The following is a 24562-nucleotide window of genomic DNA, read 5'->3' on the forward strand; positions in this document are numbered from 1 at the left end:
CTGTTCTTTTCCATGATTGCTCTACATGTTTATCACAAGTATGCTCTTCAACTATTACAAAGGACCATGAATCAACTGTTGCTAGAGATTATAAACCTTATAACAAATATTTATTAAAATATCCTAATTCAGTCTTCAGCTCATTAGTTCAAAATTCAATTGACATTATTGGTCACAATTTACCGGCAATATGCCACCATAAAAATGTAAAAGCTGAATTGACCAACATTATTAATACCACTTTAAATATAAATATTATCATATGTAAGGACCACGGTACATTGTTTCCTAAAAAATATTTAAATTTTATTATAAAAATGATTGTACATAATTGGTGCACTCAAATAAATCAAATTATGAAAGGCAAAAAAAAGTTGGCACCAACTGAAACCGATCAAATTAAATTAAAAGCATTTAATCGGTATGTAACTTTTTCAAAGAGGATTAGGTATACCTAATTCTATTTAATTATTTAATTTATAACCAGTATTCAACATTTTATTTTAATATTTTTTAATATTTATATTATTAATGTTATTATTATTATTACTATTATTACTATTGTATTATTATTACTATTATTACTATGTGTCTGTTTTAATATTTGTTATTGTGTATGTCTTATAATCATGAACTATACTAAATGTATTATTTGAATTTTATTGTTCAATAAACTATTTAATAGTAACTTTTGTGTTCTTTTATTAATTGATATCTAATTTTTATTTTTATAATTTGATATGTTATGCTTAAAAAATGTTGGTTTTAGTACAAAAACTGTTGTATTTGAGTACTAATATAAAATGTTATAAATCATAAATTGGTAAAAAAAAATGTCAATGATTTAATCATGGCTAAATAACAAATTTAGCCATGGATTTAATAATCAGGACGGGCCGCCAGCGCCCGGCGCCGCCTCGGCACGACGCGCGACGCGCCCCTGCGCCGCTGCTGCATAGTTCTTACATCAAACACCGGGAGCGCTGTTTGCAATGTTCTAGACGTTAACATTGGAGTTGCCTATCTATTAGTATTCTTGTCTATGGTTCTTGCCGTACAGCCTACGACCCTCCGCACCGCAAACACCTCTCCACCAAACAGTAACCGAACTACCGAACGACGCCTGGCGGTACCGCGCAACCACCGCGCCGCCAGTCCATCGGCGGCGACTGACGAGAAACCGCGCCTGCGAGTACGAAAACCACTGTCCGAATTTTTGAGTGGGTCGAAATAGGCAGCCTAATTTTATTTAACATGTTTTTTGATGTTTAATTAAATTTGATTAAAGTTGATCTGTGATAACGATGGTCAAAAATATTACTCGTCCTATTTCATACCCGACATTTATTTTATTATTATTATTATTCGTATCATACCTATAAAATTCACGCTCAGCTGATTGCCTGTAACAGCGTTAGTTTAAAATTTAGAGTGAATCGACCTCTTATGAAAATTGATGAACATTACCTACGTGGTTTTAGGTGTGTTTTAGGTTTTTTTACGATGGTCCAGTTTTGAAGTGAATTATGAGCATCGTACCTACCTAGTCACGTCAAACGTATGTCATACTAAAATTGTACAGTTTACGCAAACACGCGCGTAACGTGTTATAACATTTTTAACACTTTACCTATATATGGTTTATTCATCAGTCCGTTATTCATAAATGAACTTCTTTCGGCAGTTTTATCAAAAATGTTATTGTTTTCTCAGCTCATCCATATCCATGGTTCAATTTTTTTATTTAAACGTAGTGTGCCTATCTTACTATCTTAGATGCATCCTGTTTGAAGTACCTACTAAAGATCTTTTGATTGAATTTGACTAAAACCCATCTTTGTTCTTTCTGTTAGGCAGTTTTTAACATTATAACATGGTTCCTAAAATCTTTTTTAGTTACATAATATTATAATTAAATAATATATACCGTTATAATAATAATTTATAATTAAGGATATAAAAGCAATGTTCATTTTATTTGTTGTTATTAAATTATTGTTTAATTGTGTACAATTTAGAATATTTTGATGAGTATACTTTTTACAGACATTACCTAAATGGCTATTTTTTATTTTTTATTTCAGATTTGTGTCATCGATCGCCAGAAAGATAACTAGAAAAAATATTTCCACTCTTGATGTGCTCAGAAAATGATATTTACGACCCACTACTTATAGAAACCATTCAATCTTATAATTTTGATTTTGAAGAGAAATTTGTGATGCCACCACATTTTACTTTGAATGAAAACTATGCTTTATATCACTGTAAAACCGTGTCATGGATGGTGAATGTTGAACGCAGGAATTGTAAGTTGATGATAAATTGATAAATATTATATTATGTTATAATTACCAATTAAATACCATGGTACAACATTTTATATTTCCAAAAATTCAAACCTTAACTGAATAGTGAATTGAACTGGTTGCTATTGTTTTTGAAATTTTGTTTCTGTATTAACTTAATTTATAAAAAAGAAAAATTTTAATGAAAATACCAAATTGCAATCAAAAGAAACATTATTTTTCCAAAAGTAGTTATCTCAACATTTTTAGATATTAAATACTAATATTATCAACATACATAGAGTGTAATATTCATAAAACTTTTCAATTGATGGTCCAAGAATAAATCACGAAACCATGATTTTTACAAATATATAACTCAATTATAATTATTTATTTATTGATTTGCATAGTTAATATGAAAATTTTATTTTTTTTCAGCTATAAATGATCAATCTCAGTTTACAGGGGGTATTTTAGCAGATGTATTGAATGAAGATAAACGATTGGAAATGATATCTTGCATTGTGGCAAATTTTCCACCACAAATAGTATTTAATATTAAATTTTCCGTTTATTTTATTTCAGTGAATCAATTGTTATAACTTTTTTAGGTTTTTCGGCAAAAAGTCCAAATTCTTGATAACCTCGACAAAAATTTAAAATCAGACTATATGATACCGTTGCATGCCAATGTATAATATCAAAAATAAATAGTCGTTATGTTAATATACCAAAAGCATTCAATGGATTTACAAGTTAGTACATGCCATCAATTTGTAATTAAATGCTTGCTATATTTCAATTATAATTTATATTACATTTACAGCAGATACATCACAAAGTATAATTCAGCGTTTATCTTACAAATTGTCAAAAAGAAATGTCAAGAGTGAGGAAATTCTTGCTTGTTATTGTAACAATAGACAATCAAATAGCATTTTACTGATTTGTGGAATGTGTGGTGAAGCACAACATGAAAGTTGTGTGGTGTATAATCCAAAAATATATGGAGGGCTGCCATATTTGTGTTCCAGTTGCTGGACATTCAATGATCCCATTCAATGTAGAGCTACGCTAATTATTGTTCCAGACTATTGTTTGGAACACTGGATTCATGACGTAACATTTTCATTTAATTATACATTATTTATGAAAATTAATATTGTAATTTTAATTTCAGATACAGAAAATAGTTAGCCCACCCTTAAAGTGTTTTGTCTATAATGGAATTCATTCATGTAAATTTATGCAACCGACTATTTTCAATACCTTTGACGTAGTACTTATTACATATAGTAAACTAGCAAAAGAATTAAGCTATGGACAATGTTATGTAAGTATTATATTTAATAGTTGATACATTTTACATATTTTACAAAGAAGTGTATAGAGAATAGAATCGTATATCTGAACCACTTGGAGCGATGAAAATATCAATTTTACAAAGATGGTTATGTGTGTCGAGAGGTCATAGTAAATCATACAAATTTCAAAATATTTTGACTCTTTTTGATCTAATTATATGTCGAAGAAATTTTTATAATTTTTTTATAAATTATTGTGGATAAAATAAATTTGGTTTGGTTAAAAAACTTTTAAAAAATTAGGTTCCTCTTATGTTGTTATAATAGTAAGTTAAAAATATTAAAAATACTTATCTTGTTTATAACCATTTAAGTTCTTTAGACTTAGATTTGGATATAGATGTTTAAGAGGAGAATAATGATTTTAGGTATTTTTTTTATTTTTTTATAATTTAATAATATTTTAATATAGTAGACAATTGTCTAAATGCGTTTGAATGGGTCATGTTAATGAGTACATACAAATATTAATTTTTATGAGTTTTCTAAAAATACATTTGATTACATTACAAAATTTTATCGGAGATTATTTCCTTTTGCACATTATTTGTGTTTTTATTCAAAAACATGCTTCACAGAAAAAACTCATGACGTATCATTAAGTGATACAATTTCGATATATATTTTTTTTAAGAAAAATGCTTCTTACTGGGCACATTGGATTGAACTTTCAAAATTATATTACTATATACTAGTACAATTTTGAATAGTACCTATAGAAATTTGGGTGCTAATTTGATGGAACTTATTAAACAATTTATGATCATTATATTGAATAATTGTATAATATTTGTATTATAATAAATAAATAATGTTAACTCAGTGAAAATTCAGACAAATAAATGTATTTCATTGGCTCATTGCTCATGAAATCATGAACCATAACATATATTTGAATTAAGAATTATTAAAAATTATATACCTATAATTATTTAAAGGTTGATGAAAATCAAACTGTCACTGGCTTGCAGCATTTGAAGAAGTATCCCCAATCACCACTACTTTGCTTAAAATGGTGGAGAATTTGTCTCGATCAACCGCAAACATACAATAGTAACATTGATAAAGTATTCGAAATTCTATCGCCTTTAAAATCAGGCCATAAATGGATATTGCCCGGAACGCTAGTACAAGAATCTTCAAAAAGTAAACATCTACTACACTATGTTATCTACAACACCTTTTAACGTTTTGAAAATTATGTTTTTAGATTTTTTTAGTATTATGAAGTACTTGAATTTATTGGGAGTCAAATTTGATTATGCTAATTTTACTAAGGCGATTAAAGAAAAACCGGAAGATTCTATCCTATTATTTTCAGATATTTTATGGTGTAATTTAATCAAAGATATTAATTATGAGTTAAATTTACCAGTTCCAAAATTTAAAGTTCATTGGTTGCAATTTTCGAATATTGAAAATTTTTTTATCAGGAGATAGAAAAATTGTTTACTATTAAGACTTCTCATTTAAAAGACAAGTAATGTTTTTACTCAATAATAAATATTAGTTATATTAAACTTGATACATATAATTTGTTTAACATAAGATAGATAGATGCATAATTAAAGTATTGATTAAAATATGACATGTTTTATCATTTATTTGTGCCATACACATTAAAATCATCGAGAAAGAAACCATCTCACATCATGTTTTTTATACACTTTTAGATATATAACTAGTACTTTAAAAATATACATAGTTTATTATTCATATATTATTTACTATATTTTATTATGTATCTACTTACAATTTGGCTCTGTTGCAATATAACTTAGCAGATAATTTAAATAATAACTGGTGATTATTACCTAGTTGACAGTGTGTTGTACACGTTTTATGAAGTTCAACATACTTTTTTTTAAAATCAAGTTGATTAGTAACATCATTTTGATTTCACTTAATATTTTCTAGTTTTGTCATAACTGATGAGGTAGTTGAATACGTCTTGTTTTTGGATTTTGAAAATGAAAATAAAATTTCCATTAATTACTTACACATTTGTATTTCTATAAACTTTTTTTAATTATTTGTATATCCTGAATGAACTTATATATAAATAATATGACACGCACACAAATTTCAATCTTTGCTATTGTATTTGAATTTTGACGTTAGTTTTATTTACAATATTAATATCAGTGTATAAACTTTTTTCCATATTATAGTGACTTTTCTGAAAATTTGCATGTTTTATGAATTTAACTTCGTATTGTATCATTTTTCATATTTATCCAATTTATTCATGATACATAAACATCCAAATACTATTCATCAGTAATTGTTTTTAATATAATTTCTGTGCTCATATATCAGCTATTAGCTAATGATTAGCTTACCAATAAACTTCTTCTAGTGTATTTTTTAAATAAACTATTAACTCAATTCCTGTATTTATAATGAAAATCATATTCTAGTTTGACCCTTTTAAATTAGTGTTGTTTTATTTTCATATTACTAGGTTAAATGAATTACGCAAAATGTCAGGAACCATTATTTTGTGTTACTGTCACATCAAAAATACCAAACAACTGAAATCTTAGCAGTATTTGATACTATACAATATGATATACTTTTGAATAACATTGTTTTCATCCATATGTGTTTATTGACTATAAATTATCAATAATTATTTCAGGTTAAGTTTCTTAAAATATTGTAGAATAGCTGACTTTGTACGTGTAATTTATATTTAAAAATAATCATTATTGTATTTTACTAAATCATGTGTGAACTGTGACAATAGATTATGGTTTTGAATATATTAAATAGTCGATTGCTCTGCTTCCAATGAAAATGTTATTAGAATTATATTGGCACACCCTTTTGCTTATGTCTGGTTTAATTTGGTAAAGTATATACCCGGCTTTTAGGTATCTTTAGTATTATTTTCTTAATAATTACTATATATAGTTGGTATATTCATGTATTTTTTTTTTTTTTTTTGATATAATTTGTCAAAATCAATAGCTAGTTTTTAAATATTGCTCCATATATAAGTAATAAAATTTCTATAATATATGGAATAAAAAATATTGTAATGAAAAATATTCTATAAATTCTAAAATATGCTAAAATTAACGAGTTTGTTAATAATTATTGTGTGTAATTACTGTTTATTTTTTAGATGAATTAATTATTGTTATGTTTTTAGATGTTTATTTTGTCGATTTGAACATCAATTACATCGTTATAAAAACTTGATAGTTAATAATATTGAAGATATTGATGAGTATATCATGAACAATCTTGCAGAAATTAATAAAGAAAAAATTATGTCCCAACATGAAATTTTATTAAGAAGTTAGTTAAAATATTAAATGAGCTTTTACATTTTTCATTAATATACATTTTATTTTTTTTAGGCTTAATTTTGTGCGAAAAAGACAATAATAGTTTGACTGATGATTATATGAAAATAGCAACTGAATGTATGGAAATTCTGAACTTACTTAGTTCAGAATTTCTTAATATATGGAGGTTTTGGTTATTGTTATTATTATTATTAGCCTTTCATATAACAACTATTACAGATCGACTATACATCATAGTTAAATTAACAGCAATATATTAAATCATAACAATATTGAATACACAGAAGAAGAGAAAAAACAAAGAATATAATAGTAGTTAGTAATAAGGTTATTATACAAATAAGGTTATGTGGATTTCATAAATACGTTGAATGTAATTGGTTGTGAAAAAATTATGGAGAATGCGTTGCCGTTGTGAGTTTGTTTATCACTGATAAATTATAATTTAGTGAAAAGGGAGAGTAGAGATCTTAATAAAGTTTGTATTTTGGTCAGAAATGTAAATAAATATATTGGCACAAATTAGACCCACTTTGGTATTGTTGCCATGATGACTAGCACGAGCTTCCTGACTCTGAAGTTCTGATATTTTTAGTTTTTGTCTTTTGCTTGGATTAATTTCTTGCTAAGTATACATTCTATATAAGAATCTATGTGATTACTATAGCACAGAGCACACTTAGCCGGGAGTGATTGGTCTTTAATGCAGTCCGCTGTGAGATGGTCACATTTGAGTCATTTGATGCATCTAGATGGGTGACAACAGTAATTATGGGTACGGCCATATGCTTGTCATTTAAAGCACTGAGGTGGGTCAATAAATTACTATAATAGATATTATATTATATTATTATTATGAACATATGAATATTTTTCCATTTTATCATAGTAAACATTGTAGTTTTATTTTAAGTCTAGAAATGACTTCATACCAAATTTATAGATAACATTTAGAATTATATTTTTTTTAAATGTTATTATTATTAAAAAGATAACATATCAGTCTTAGGTAGGTATGTTTTGTAGGTATTTTACAGTTTATACAAATAAAAAGTAACAACTAAAGCAACATATTTAGCTTTATGAACTTTATTTTCTCCATAAACTTAATTTTTTTGTTTCTATAATAGTGCAGCCTGTCTAACTGTGTTGCATAATTAAGGGTGATAAATACTCCCCCCAATCTTTTACTTTACTATTAACATTTTATATTTGATGTGGTAGGTTACTTTATGAGGCTAACAGATTTTGCTAAAACCATATAATACTACTCCTCCCCAACCAAATTCCTAATTAAGCCACTGCTGTGGTGAGTACCCAGACTCCACTCGCCCTGCCCTAGGGACGAGACATTGCGCAACCATAACAAATTGCAGCTTTTAGGGCTGAAGCAAGACCCATTCTAAAGTCATTGTGGTGACAAAAATATAGCATGTCTGACAATGATCAGCAGAAATTATTTACACGAAAAACACTGAATTATTAACTATCCAATTTTAAATAAATATGTATAGCAGTAAAATATTGAACTTTTGTGTACCTTTCTACTTTATAAATGAAACATTGTATGGGTACGTAGTCCGTGTACCAAATTATTATTTTTTTTTTTTGTCTTTTAAATAGTTTAATAGTTGTGGTAGTACCTACCCGCACCACAATGTGAAATAAAGGTATTAATTTTTAGCTACTTTAAGACAATAGATATATATTATAATGACAGTACATCATATACTTTTTGAAAAGTACTTGAACAAAGTTAATTTGAAGGCTTTCTCAAATTTTCGAATACTTGTTATTCGTTTTAGTTTTATATAATATAATCGCATAAAAAAAATTCTTTATTTAATTTTAATATTTTTTCTATGAATTAAAATTCTAATTCTGATAATTCGACAACAAAAAAAACCAAATGCGTAACTTTGATAATTACACCAAATTATACGGCGTAAAGGCTCTATAAATGTAACGTACAATAACACGAAAATTGATTCTGTTGATATATAACGTGAAAAATGTAGTGTAAAAAAAATGAAAGTAACTGAAGATTAAAAGTATATATAAATACTTTTTTTTTTAAGTATTTGTATTCATATTAGGCACTCAATTACAACTTTTATTGCAGAGTATTCAAACATATATTATATTGTAAATACTTTTCAAAATAAGTATGTCCCCAAGTTTTAAGTACAGGTCGTATAATAGTAACATATACTAACATTGTTATGTTGCAGAGAAGTTGTGTAGTCTTATATTTGTGTTGTTTAATATCAACTTATTCACCTACCTACGCACACACATGACACATGTATAGGTAAGTAGGTGAATATCAACGTATCGATAAACAAAATTATATCACTCACCTTACACGTCTTCTGTAATAATTTTGTGAAGTTATACCTATATTATATTATATTTAAATGTATTATTAATACGCACGTGATTACATTATAAAAAATGCATATTACCTAAAGATATAATATTAATCTAATATAAAGCATCTATGGTGTTTAATGATATACTTAATTGTTTGACTGATTTATTTTTGTACTTGTAATATTATTGAATACTTAAAAAAAAATCACCTCTGGGGAGACGTGCGACGTATGCCGGACGGGCAATGATCGCCGGTGGTGTAGATCGCCACAAACCGCCGCGATCGTTCATATGGGGCCCTGGTATGTGTAGGCCTAAAAGTAACCATCTAAAATAAAATTGAGAAAGTGAAGGAATTATAAAAATTACGTCTATCACAAAATCGTAGGATTGTTATGGGCTCCTGGTCAGTGTTGGGAATTATCTAGATAAATTATCTTTTAAAGTTTACCTAGATAATTTGAATATTATCAATGTCCCAACAAAATATTATATTTTTTTTTAAAATCACTATATTATAATAATATTACAAATATGAACAATCAGGCCAAATATGAACACCTCAACCGTGTTGTAGCTTATGATATTGAATAAAACCAATTTCCTAATTTAGCCAAAAACCTAATTTCAATTATTTATAAAATTAGAAGTATTAATAAAATAATAAGAGGACATCGTGTTAAAAATAACAATAACGTAGAGCCTTGCAATAACAATTTTACCTTAAAGTTTTATAATAGATTAAACTATTGAAACTAGTGAACGAAAATACAAAGGCATTTGACATGGCTTATTTAAAACCAACAAAATTATCAAGTATAGTGGCTCCCTTCGCCTGCCGGCTCCGGTCGCCAATCTCGTTAGATGGGGGCTCGGCCCCCAAACCCCCCGGGGCTAAAATAGCTAACCTAACTTCACCGCCCTTATCCCTTAACTTAAACTAACCGGCCGTCTGTTAAAGTAACATATTAAGTATTATTATATAGTGGCTACCTCGTGATCGATCCTAGTAATCATCAAACAGTAATATTTAATACGAAAATAAAACATTATCAGTTCTATTACCTTTTGAAAGTCGTTAATTATAATTAACTATAACTTTTAAAATAATGATTTGCGAGAATTTTGGAATATGACTTTTGTGTTCAGTGCTTTAAAACACACATTTGGGAGGGGGGGGGAATCGAAAAAAATCGCGTGGGTACTAAACTGCATTTAAACAGACTGAAAATTTTGTTACGTTTGTCTGCTGCTTTTGGTTGTTAAATGTAGGTGTCTGGTTGCGAACGACGTGTTCGTAGTAAGTGAAATTAAAATGTTCCATAAACTTGATAATAAATGCTATACATTATTTATATAGACACCTGGTTTGGTGTATCACAACATTATTATTGTTTATACATAATTAAGTACATAGTTGTTAGATGCATATAATATGTGTAGCCTATAAAACATCAATTAAATGTAATGTATCCTATTGCTATTATATATTACATAATATTATGTGTGTGTTGTACACATGCTTATAGTTTTTGGTTTTAAAATATTATCAATCACAATCTTTTACAATTTTAGTTTTAATAAGTAGTACCTACTACCTAATAGAATAATAATAATAAAAATAATAATAATGATAAATATGATCATTGATGATTTGATAGACATTTTGAACAATATTAAAATACATACATTAAACGCTGTACTTAACGTTGCAATTCTTATACTCATCAGTTATATTTAAAAAAATAAATAATGATTCTAATTAATTAACCAATTTGTGCATTGACAGCAATACATAGAAATTAATCATAACATTAGACATATATACAATGAAATTGAAAATCAGTTACAAACATTGACCATATTAGGTATGTGCTTTTGAAATTATAATAATTTGTGTATGAAACATACTATATTTTAAGATAACAAAAATTAGTTATTTAATCAATTTGAATTTATATATATATGCATGTGTGTGACATCAGTTAGAAATTCACGATGAATAATAATAAAGTATTAAGTGAATTAAGAAATTAATGAATATCACAAATAAAATGGTGTGCATGCCGTGAAGAAATTCTTATGATTAACAGAGTATGGTTTAGTCACAAATTAGTAATAAGTATTAATACCATGATAATTTTTTTTATTGTGTTTCTGTTACATTTGCATTGATGAAATGAGTAATATAAAAGATATTCCTTTTATATATGTGTTTTTCTTCAAGGTGTTCCTATATAGTAAATTTTTTTTATATACCTATATAATCGAACCTAACTTATATTACAATTATATATGTCATCATAAGTTCGAACAAATTACTGCTGGTAGTTGTGTAGCCTATAGGTTATTGAATAATACTGAAGACAACATATTGTATGTTTTAAGGAATTGGAATTTATTTAGTGTAACCAATGGCTTATTTTATATTATATACTACTATATACTATTTTGTATACTATACAGTATACACACACATAGCTTAATTGAATGGTTTTTTTTTCTTGAAAACGGTTTATTATGGAAGACGGTAAAAGATTGTAAATGGTTAGGTACCTATCAATTATCATTTATCGTCGTTGTGGGATATCCAAATACATTTAGGCATATAGCTCTAATTGGTGTTCAGTGATGGTGGAGCAACCTTCACTAAAAAAATAACTAAGTAATAATATAACAAAAAATAATAAAATAAAATTCGAAAAAAATGCAAAAGATCTCAGGTGGCTATGTTATTTAAATGAGCCACCGCAATAACTTTGCTAGTCCTACAACTAACAATTTTATTATTAATAATAATTAATTAATAATATGATGTACACGTAGATATAATAGATGCGGAGTGATTAACGGTACTAAGCGATATCCAGAGACCACAGTTTTTCAAAAACACTTTAATCAATATCAATAAATAAAATAAATGCCTAACGCCTAACCTACTGGGACATACTACCAAGGTACTGGCTAATGGAAAAACTTCAGCATTTAAACCGTTTTTATGTAGCTGTGATTAAAATATTAATACTAAAAACGTTTAAACGTGTGAATTATGTGTCATTTAACCTTATAATATAGTTGGTATGTTTGTTTTTAATCGATATGTTTATACTATTTGTCCATCTATGATTCTATTCATATTGTACTAAGTTATGTTTCTATTCACTGCTTAGTCATAACATTTAGTAAACCTACCATTATTTTATTGCATATTGTAATTAACAAAATTAATCAAGAAGTCATGTGAATACACAGCAATTTCTTTTTTGTTAGGTATAAAATAAAATAAAAACATATATTGCAATCTTTACAAAATCATTGTGTATATTTTAAAAATATATATACACAGCTAAATAATTAAGTTCTAGGTAAATGTTAAATAATTTACAATTAGTCGTTACTTCTAAATGTAGTGTAGTGTATCAGTATATTATTTTTTATTTATTTTGATAGTCTATGTTTGAATAATTTTATTATCAAACTATTGAAGTTGGCTTAACTAAATTTGCTTATTAATTTATTCTAATTCTAATGATTTTTACACGATTTGTCAAAATAAGGAAGTTTAACATATGCATGTATGTATACTATTTAATAAAAATACCATTTCATGTTGTCAACACTATGTTTTGTGACTATACTATTATATTACATTGATGTACATTTGTGGGCTTGGTTAAATAATTAACCTAACCAATATAGATAACCTACTTACAGAATCTACCTTACCCATCAAAAGCATAATTTAATACTGTATCCGTTTCAGTACATATAGACTTTCATAACTAACACCGTCAATGAACTAAAGTGTTATTTAAATCTATCAAATATTTAAAAACAATAGGTTTTTCACAGTAGCTAACTTACCTATAAACAGTAATATTTAATAACACACTGACAATAATAGAACCTAACCAAAGCGTTAATATAATTACCAAAATATGCTTTTTCTGGTAAATTTGGGTAGGTAGTTGATTATCACAAATGTGCAAAAATATAGACTACTCATAGAACTAGCTAATTCCATACGGTTTGTTGCAAAGAAAAAATAAAAAGATTTTAATTGTAATATTGAATATATAATATCATAAATTACATTTAAGAAATTAATATTTTTTTTATTGTTATTATTATTATTAGCCTTTCATATAACAACTATTACAGATCGACTATACATCATAGTTAAATTAACAGCAATATATTAAATCATAACAATATTGAATACACAGAAGAAGAGAAAAAACAAAGAATATAATAGTAGTTAGTAATAAGGTTATTATACAAATAAGGTTATGTGGATTTCATAAATACGTTGAATGTAATTGGTTGTGAAAAAATTATGGAGAATGCGTTGCCGTTGTGAGTTTGTTTATCACTGATAAATTATAATTTAGTGAAAAGGGAGAGTAGAGATCTTAATAAAGTTTTTATTTTGGTCAGAAATGTAAATAAATATATTGGCACAAATTAGACCCACTTTGGTATTGTTGCCATGATGACTAGCACGAGCTTCCTGACTCTGAAGTTCTGATATTTTTAGTTTTTGTCTTTTGCTTGGATTAATTTCTTGCTAATAATACATTCTATATAAGAATCTATGTGATTACTATAGCACAGAGCACACTTAGCCGGGAGTGATTGGTCTTTAATGCAGTCCGCTGTGAGATGGTCACATTTGAGTCATTTGATGCATCTAGATGGGTGACAACAGTAATTATGGGTACGGCCATATGCTTGTCATTTAAAGCACTGAGGTGGGTCAATAAATTACTATAATAGATATTATATTATATTATTATTATGAACATATGAATATTTTTCCATTTTATCATAGTAAACATTGTAGTTTTATTTTAAGTCTAGAAATGACTTCATACCAAATTTATAGATAACATTTAGAATTATATTTTTTTTAAATGTTATTATTATTAAAAAGATAACATATCAGTCTTAGGTAGGTATGTTTTGTAGGTATTTTACAGTTTATACAAATAAAAAGTAACAACTAAAGCAACATATTTAGCTTTATGAACTTTATTTTCTCCATAAACTTAATTTTTTTGTTTCTATAATAGTGCAGCCTGTCTAACTGTGTTGCATAATTAAGGGTGATAAATACTCCCCCCAATCTTTTACTTTACTATTAATATTTTATATTTGATGTGGTAGGTTACTTTATGAGGCTAACAGATTTTGCTAAAACCATATAATACTACTCCTCCCCAACCAAATTCCTAATTAAGCCACTGCTGTGGTGAGTACCCAGACTCCACTCGCCCTGCCCTAGGGACGAGACATTGCGCAACCATAACAAATTGCAGCTTTTAGGGCTGAAGCAAGACCCATTCTAAAGTCATTGTGGTGACAAAAATATAGCATGTCTGACAATGATCAGCAGAAATTATTTACACGAAAAACACTGAATTATTAACTATCCAATTTTAAATAAATATGTATAGCAGTAAAATATTGAACTTTTGTGTACCTTTCTACTTTATAAATGAAACATTGTATGGGTACGTAGTCCGTGTACCAAATTATTATTTTTTTTTTTTTGTCTTTTAAATAGTTTAATAGTTGTGGTAGTGCCTACCCGCACCACAATGAGAAATAAAGGTATTAATTTTTAGCTACTTTAAGACAATAGATATATATTATAATGACAGTACATCATATACTTTTTGAAAAGTACTTGAACAAAGTTAATTTGAAGGCTTTCTCAAATTTTCGAATACTTGTTATTCGTTTTAGTTTTATATAATATAATCGCATAAAAAAAATTCTTTATTTAATTTTAATATTTTTTCTATGAATTAAAATTCTAATTCTGATAATTCGACAACAAAAAAAACCAAATGCGTAACTTTGATAATTACACCAAATTATACGGCGTAAAGGCTCTATAAATGTAACGTACAATAACACGAAAATTGATTCTGTTGATATATAACGTGAAAAATGTAGTGTAAAAAAAATGAAAGTAGCTGAAGATTAAAAGTATATATAAATACTTTTTTTTTTAAGTATTTGTATTCATATTAGGCACTCAATTACAACTTTTATTGCAGAGTATTCAAACATATATTATATTGTAAATACTTTTCAAAATAAGTATGTCCCCATTGTGCATTTGACCAACAACACATCTCAGATATGGTTGTTTTAAAGTCTCAAACTTTTCATTCAAAGTCTATTACACATCAATGAGATGATCTACGATTACTGCTCTAAAACTACATGTCTACATCCCTTTAACTGGGCATAGGTGTTGTAAAAAAATAAAACGGTTACATTCTAAATAGTAAATATCATGCAGTACAATGTGTGAAGTTTTAAGTACAGGTCGTATAATAGTAACATATACTAACATTGTTATGTTGCAGAGAAGTTGTGTAGTCTTATATTTGTGTTGTTTAATATCAACTTATTCACCTACCTACGCACACACATGACACATGTATAGGTAAGTAGGTGAATATCAACGTATCGATAAACAAAATTATATCACTCACCTTACACGTCTTCTGTAATAATTTTGTGAAGTTATACCTATATTATATTATATTTAAATGTATTATTAATACGCACGTGATTACATTATAAAAAATGCATATTACCTAAAGATATAATATTAATCTAATATAAAGCATCTATGGTGTTTAATGATATACTTAATTGTTTGACTGATTTATTTTTGTACTTGTAATATTATTGAATACTTAAAAAAAAATCACCTCTGGGGAGACGTGCGACGTATGCCGGACGGGCAATGATCGCCGGTGGTGTAGATCGCCACAAACCGCCGCGATCGTTCATATGGGGCCCTGGTATGTGTAGGCCTAAAAGTAACCATCTAAAATAAAATTGAGAAAGTGAAGGAATTATAAAAATTACGTCTATCACAAAATCGTAGGATTGTTATGGGCTCCTGGTCAGTGTTGGGAATTATCTAGATAAATTATCTTTTAAAGTTTACCTAGATAATTTGAATATTATCAATGTCCCAACAAAATATTATATTTTTTTTTAAAATCACTATATTATAATAATATTACAAATATGAACAATCAGGCCAAATATGAACACCTCAACCGTGTTGTAGCTTATGATATTGAATAAAACCAATTTCCTAATTTAGCCAAAAACCTAATTTCAATTATTTATAAAATTAGAAGTATTAATAAAATAATAAGAGGACATCGTGTTAAAAATAACAATAACGTAGAGCCTTGCAATAACAATTTTACCTTAAAGTTTTATAATAGATTAAACTATTGAAACTAGTGAACGAAAATACAAAGGCATTTGACATGGCTTATTTAAAACCAACAAAATTATCAAGTATAGTGGCTCCCTTCGCCTGCCGGCTCCGGTCGCCAATCTCGTTAGATGGGGGCTCGGCCCCCAAACCCCCCGGGGCTAAAATAGCTAACCTAACTTCACCGCCCTTATCCCTTAACTTAACCTAACCGGCCGTCTGTTAAAGTAACATATTAAGTATTATTATATAGTGGCTACCTCGTGATCGATCCTAGTAATCATCAAACAGTAATATTTAATACGAAAATAAAACATTATCAGTTCTATTACCTTTTGAAAGTCGTTAATTATAATTAACTATAACTTTTAAAATAATGATTTGCGAGAATTTTGGAATATGACTTTTGTGTTCAGTGCTTTAAAACACACATTTGGGGGGGAGGGGGAATCGAAAAAAATCGCGTGGGAACTAAACTGCATTTAAACAGACTGAAAATTTTGTTACGTTTGTCTGCTGCTTTTGGTTGTTAAATGTAGGTGTCTGGTTGCGAACGACGTGTTCGTAGTAAGTGAAATTAAAATGTTCCATAAACTTGATAATAAATGCTATACATTATTTATATAGACACCTGGTTTGGTGTATCACACAACATTATTATTGTTTATACATAATTAAGTACATAGTTGTTAGATGCATATAATATGTGTAGCCTATAAAACATCAATTAAATGTAATGTATCCTATTGCTATTATATATTACATAATATTATGTGTGTGTTGTACACATGCTTATAGTTTTTGGTTTTAAAATATTATCAATCACAATCTTTTACAATTTTAGTTTTAATAAGTAGTACCTACTACCTAATAGAATAATAATAATAAAAATAATAATAATGATAAATATGATCATTGATGATTTGATAGACATTTTGAACAATATTAAAATACATACATTAAACGCTGTACTTAACGTTGCAATTCTTATACTCATTAGTTATATTTAAAAAAATAAATAATGATTCTAATTAATTAACCAATTTGTGCATTGACAGCAATACATAGAAATTAATCATAACATTAGACATATATACAATGAAATTGAAAATCAGTTACAAACATTGACCATATTAGGTATGTGCTTTTGAAATTATAATAATTTGTGTATGAAACATACTATATTTTAAGATAACAAAAATTAGTTATTTAATCAATTTGAATTTATATATATATGCATGTGTGTGACATCAGTTAGAAATTCACGATGAATAATAATAAAGTATTAAGTGAATTAAGAAATTAATAAATATCACAAATAAAATGGTGTGCATGCCGTGAAGAAATTCTTATGATTAACAGAGTATGGTTTAGTCACAAATTAGTAATAAGTATTAATACCATGATAATTTTTTTTATTGTGTTTCTGTTACATTTGCATTGATGAAATGAGTAATATAAAAGATATTCCTTTTATATATGTGTTTTTCTTCAAGGTGTTCCTATATAGTAAATTTTTTTTATATACCTATATAATCGAACCTAACTTATATTACAATTATATATGTCATCATAAGTTCGAACAAATTACTGCTGGTAGTTGTGTAGCCTATAGGTTATTGAATAATACTGAAGACAACATATTGTATGTTTTAAGGAATTGGAATTTATTTAGTGTAACCAATGGCTTATTTTATATTATATACTACTATATACTATTGTGTATACTATACAGTATACACACACATAGCTTAATTAAATGGTTTTTTTTTCTTGAAAACGGTTTATTATGGAAGACGGTAAAAGATTGTAAATGGTTAGGTACCTATCAATTATCATTTATCGTCGTTGTGGGATATCCAAATACATTTAGGCATATAGCTCTAATTGGTGTTCAGTGATGGTGGAGCAACCTTCACTAAAAAAATAACTAAGTAATAATATAACAAAAAATAATAAAATAAAATTCTAAAAAAATGCAAAAGATCTCAGGTGGCTATGTTATTTAAATGAGCCACCGCAATAACTTTGCTAGTCCTACAACTAACAATTTTATTATTAATAATAATTAATTAATAATATGATGTACACGTAGATATAATAGATGCGGAGTGATTAACGGTACTAAGCGATATCCAGAGACCACAGTTTTTCAAAAACACTTTAATCAATATCAATAAATAAAATAAATGCCTAACGCCTAACCTACTGGGACATACTACCAAGGTACTGGCTAATGGAAAAACTTCAGCATTTAAACCGTTTTTATGTAGCTGTGATTAAAATATTAATACTAAAAACGTTTAAACGTGTGAATTATGTGTCATTTAACCTTATAATATAGTTGGTATGTTTGTTTTTAATCGATATGTTTATACTATTTGTCCATCTATGATTCTATTCATATTGTACTAAGTTATGTTTCTATTCACTGCTTAGTCATAACATTTAGTAACCTACCATTATTTTATTGCATATTGTAATTAACAAAATTAATCAAGAAGTCATGTGAATACACAGCAATTTCTTTTTTGTTAGGTATAAAATAAAATAAAAACATATATTGCAATCTTTACAAAATCATTGTGTATATTTTAAAAATATATATACACAGCTAAATAATTAAGTTCTAGGTAAATGTTAAATAATTTACAATTAGTCGTTACTTCTAAATGTAGTGTAGTGTATCAGTATATTATTTTTTATTTATTTTGATAGTCTATGTTTGAATAATTTTATTATCAAACTATTGAAGTTGGCTTAACTAAATTTGCTTATTAATTTATTCTAATTCTAATGATTTTTACACGATTTGTCAAAATAAGGAAGTTTAACATATGCATGTATGTATACTATTTAATAAAAATACCATTTCATGTTGTCAACACTATGTTTTGTGACTATACTATTATATTACATTGATGTACATTTGTGGGCTTGGTTAAATAATTAACCTAACCAATATAGATAACCTACTTACAGAATCTACCTTACCCATCAAAAGCATAATTTAATACTGTATCCGTTTCAGTACATATAGACTTTCATAACTAACACCGTCAATGAACTAAAGTGTTATTTAAATCTATCAAATATTTAAAAACAATAGGTTTTTCACAGTAGCTAACTTACCTATAAACAGTAATATTTAATAACACACTGACAATAATAGAACCTAACCAAAGCGTTAATATAATTACCAAAATATGCTTTTTCTGGTAAATTTGGGTAGGTAGTTGATTATCACAAATGTGCAAAAATATAGACTACTCATAGAACTAGCTAATTCCATACGGTTTGTTGCAAAGAAAAAATAAAAAGATTTTAATTGTAATATTGAATATATAATATCATAAATTACATTTAAGAAATTAATAATTTTTTTATTGTTATTATTATTATTAGCCTTTCATATAACAACTATTACAGATCGACTATACATCATAGTTAAATTAACAGCAATATATTAAATCATAACAATATTGAATACACAGAAGAAGAGAAAAAACAAAGAATATAATAGTAGTTAGTAATAAGGTTATTATACAAATAAGGTTATGTGGATTTCATAAATACGTTGAATGTAATTGGTTGTGAAAAAATTATGGAGAATGCGTTGCCGTTGTGAGTTTGTTTATCACTGATAAATTATAATTTAGTGAAAAGGGAGAGTAGAGATCTTAATAAAGTTTGTATTTTGGTCAGAAATGTAAATAAATATATTGGCACAAATTAGACCCACTTTGGTATTGTTGCCATGATGACTAGCACGAGCTTCCTGACTCTGAAGTTCTGATATTTTTAGTTTTTGTCTTTTGCTTGGATTAATTTCTTGCTAAGTATACATTCTATATAAGAATCTATGTGATTACTATAGCACAGAGCACACTTAGCCGGGAGTGATTGGTCTTTAATGCAGTCCGCTGTGAGATGGTCACATTTGAGTCATTTGATGCATCTAGATGGGTGACAGGCACGTCACCAAGGGGGGGGCCTCAGGGGGCCTGGCCCCCTAAGAAAAGTCAGTGGCCCCGAACTGGCCCCCTCAATTTTATTTTCAAATATAATGGTATTTGATTATTCCGAATGGCCGAATCAAACAATCGTATTAGGTAGGTACATAAATTAAATTCCAAGATTTTATTTTATTAGTCGTTATTATACTCGCCACGGACTAAAGTATCTTAATTCTTAGTATATGGCGACATGGCGTATATGCGTTAGTCCGTAAAATTCGTCACTCGACAATTTGAGATAAGAGTGATAATCATAAGATTAGAGTGAATTACACGTCTAAGAATAGATTGAAAACTAGAAATTCCAAATACGGGTCTCGAACGTGCATTTGATAAACACGACCGTCGACCACAGACAACACGACTAGGTACAATAGTTTATATTCCACTATTCCAGTAACATTGTGATAGTGATCACCATTTACTACAGTCTACAATAACGTCAATAACAAATAAACATACCTCATCAATATAATATACACAGTGTATCGATTTGTATTGATTCATTATTCATAATCAGGCAGAGGCCAAGTCACAAGTAGTTGTAGTAGTATTACAATGAAGAGAAGTATAATAAGTTATTTTAATAATCCAAAAAACTTAAAAACTGAGAAAGGTATGTACGATAATATTATAAACAATTCAGGTCCATTTTATCTACCCAAGTCTTATTTACCTACATTTTATATTTACTAATTATTAGACTAATTTTCTTAAAGCCGTATATTCTATCATTAATAGGTACCTACGTCCTACATATTATTAATCCGTAGTTTTTTTAAATTTTTAAGACATTTCATTCTATTATATTGTTGAATTTGTAGTATTTTAATTTTTAATCATTAAGATGATTATTATTTCATAGTGTTTATGTGCATTATACTCTTTGCACACTCTTATTAATCTCAACATTTACACTATTTTTACAAAGTATAATTTAGGTAGGTAGTACTAAATATTTCTGGACTTATGGTATTTACTATTTAGTATTGTATTTACCTGTTACCATTCGGTGGATACATTATTTTCATAAATAATTGTTTTTATTTTATTTTATTTTATTCATGAAATTTTGATTTACTTATTTGTTGATCATAACATAGTTGATAATTAATACTAATTTGTACCTGCCTATTTATTATATTGTTATTATTATTATTATTATTATTATTATATGCAGGGTTTGAAAAGAATGCATTCAATTTTTACATTATGAATTATGATTGTGAATGCATTTATTTTACAAACGAATATGAATGGAAATTGAATGTAACTATGCATTCTTTTTCTAATCACATGGAAAAAATATTATATTTTTAATACCAAAAAATTTAAAAAAAAATTTTATTCATGTTTGATGTTAATGTTACTATGATACATATACATTTATATATACAGTATAGTTAATGTGGACTAAAGACAAGTATTTCTATACCTACTTTATTATATTATTTAATATTTATTGTGAAACAAAAGATGTTTCTCATTCATCATTTCAATAGTCATTAGCCATTTATATATATACATCTATACAGATATCTGTAAAAATGTATCTGGAGTTAAAATGTTTTTTGATTTAATTGAAAGTCTGTATGTATTTATTTCTGGTTCTTCTATTCATGCTCAATTTGTTGATATTCAAAATGCCATGAAATTAACTTCAAAAGTTGAACTTAAGCGTATTTGCTTAACTCGATGGACAGCCCAAGTATTTGCATGCTTAACAATGAAAAAAGCAATTAGTCCATTACTTGTACTATTAAACAAATTAGCATATGAAAGAGGAGACCGTGCTGTAGAAGCTATAGGTTTACTTCATCAAATTGATTTTAAATTTATTTTAAATTTAGTAATGTTCTGTTATATCCTACATATGTTTAAAGGAATAAGCGATTATTTACAAAATGTAAGTGCTGAACTAGCTAATGCATTGATTTTAATATCATCTTTAGAATCAACCCTTCAAGATATGCGGTTAAAAGATACAGATACAACTTTTAGTAACATATATGCTGAAACCATTTCTATATGTGGTAAAAATAACATACCCATACCTTCACAAGATACAAATGTAAAAAGAATAAAAAAAATACCAAAACACTTTGAACAATTTATATTTACACAACAAAACTCATTAGAAGTAGAATTGTATACATCCAAAATAGATTTAAAAGTCAATCTTTATTATACAGTAATTGACTACATTTTGTTGGAAATTAAAAATCGATTTTCCAATAATAAAGATATTTTAAGTGCTGTCTCATACTTACATCCTGGTAATGAAAAATTTTTAAGTTTTTCGCACATTCAGCCTTTAGCCGAACATTATGGGGCCAATACTGATGTACTAAAGTCAGAATTAAAGATATTACCAAACACTATAAAAAGATATGAATTACAAAATAATACAGAAATTAAAACTATGATGAAATTATTGGAGCTGTTAGAAAAATACAAGTTGGCTTTTATTGAAACTCATAAAATTGTACAAATTATCATAACTATTCCAGTTTCAAGTGCTGCATGTGAGAGAACATTTTCTTGTTTAAGAAGGCTCAAAAACTATATGAGATCTCTTATGACAAATGAAAGGTTAGTGCAGTATTTAAATATGTAAAATAATATGACTAGTAAACTCAAACAATTATACACTTCTACAAAATATGTATTATTACATATCTTTAAAAATGCTATTATGTATAATACAATTATCTAACAAAATAAAAATAAAATATTTCATTCATAAATTCAAAAAATATCCCATTGAAAAACAATCAAACTGGAAATTTTTTGTTTTTGTAAATTATAAGCATCTCAATTACTTAATTAAAATTAGATACCTATGAGATAATAGTTTTGTTTATTATTTTTTGTTGTAGGTTGAATAATTTGGCACTATTGTCTATAGAAAAACATTTATCTAAATCATTAGATTTAGATGAATTTACCAGAAGATTTGCTGTGAACCATAAAAACCGAAGACTTATTCTAGTATAAATAATAAAATGTATATAATAAAATGTACCTACCTAATATAAATATAATATAAAACTTTAACAACCAATACAGACATTATACTGTTAAAATGTAGTATATATTTTTATAGATATTATGTGATAAGGAAAGGAGTGGTAGGGGGTAAAAAAACATAAAGGGGCCAACAAATATTGGCCCCCTCATAGAAAAATTCCTGGCTACGTGCCTGATGGGTGACAACAGTAATTATGGGTACGGCCATATGCTTGTCATTTAAAGCACTGAGGTGGGTCAATAAATTACTATAATAGATATTATATTATATTATTATTATGAACATATGAATATTTTTCCATTTTATCATAGTAAACATTGTAGTTTTATTTTAAGTCTAGAAATGACTTCATACCAAATTTATAGATAACATTTAGAATTATATTTTTTTTAAATGTTATTATTATTAAAAAGATAACATATCAGTCTTAGGTAGGTATGTTTTGTAGGTATTTTACAGTTTATACAAATAAAAAGTAACAACTAAAGCAACATATTTAGCTTTATGAACTTTATTTTCTCCATAAACTTAATTTTTTTGTTTCTATAATAGTGCAGCCTGTCTAACTGTGTTGCATAATTAAGGGTGATAAATACTCCCCCCAATCTTTTACTTTACTATTAACATTTTATATTTGATGTGGTAGGTTACTTTATGAGGCTAACAGATTTTGCTAAAACCATATAATACTACTCCTCCCCAACCAAATTCCTAATTAAGCCACTGCTGTGGTGAGTACCCAGACTCCACTCGCCCTGCCCTAGGGACGAGACATTGCGCAACCATAACAAATTGCAGCTTTTAGGGCTGAAGCAAGACCCATTCTAAAGTCATTGTGGTGACAAAAATATAGCATGTCTGACAATGATCAGCAGAAATTATTTACACGAAAAACACTGAATTATTAACTATCCA

At 27.3% G+C, this 24562-nt stretch overlaps 1 pseudogene; it reads left to right on the forward strand.

Moving 5' to 3' along the window:
• The first annotated feature begins 1042 nt into the window (after positions 1 to 1042).
• LOC149059811 (uncharacterized) lies at positions 1043 to 23668 on the forward strand (annotated as a pseudogene).
• Positions 23669 to 24562: the final 894 nt, after the last annotated feature.

The sequence above is a fragment of the Diuraphis noxia genome, unplaced genomic scaffold (genome assembly GCF_037042655.1).
Source record: "Diuraphis noxia isolate RWA-SAM2 unplaced genomic scaffold, SU_Dnox_SAM2 contig0001, whole genome shotgun sequence".
In the NCBI taxonomy this organism is placed as follows: domain Eukaryota; kingdom Metazoa; phylum Arthropoda; class Insecta; order Hemiptera; family Aphididae; genus Diuraphis; species Diuraphis noxia.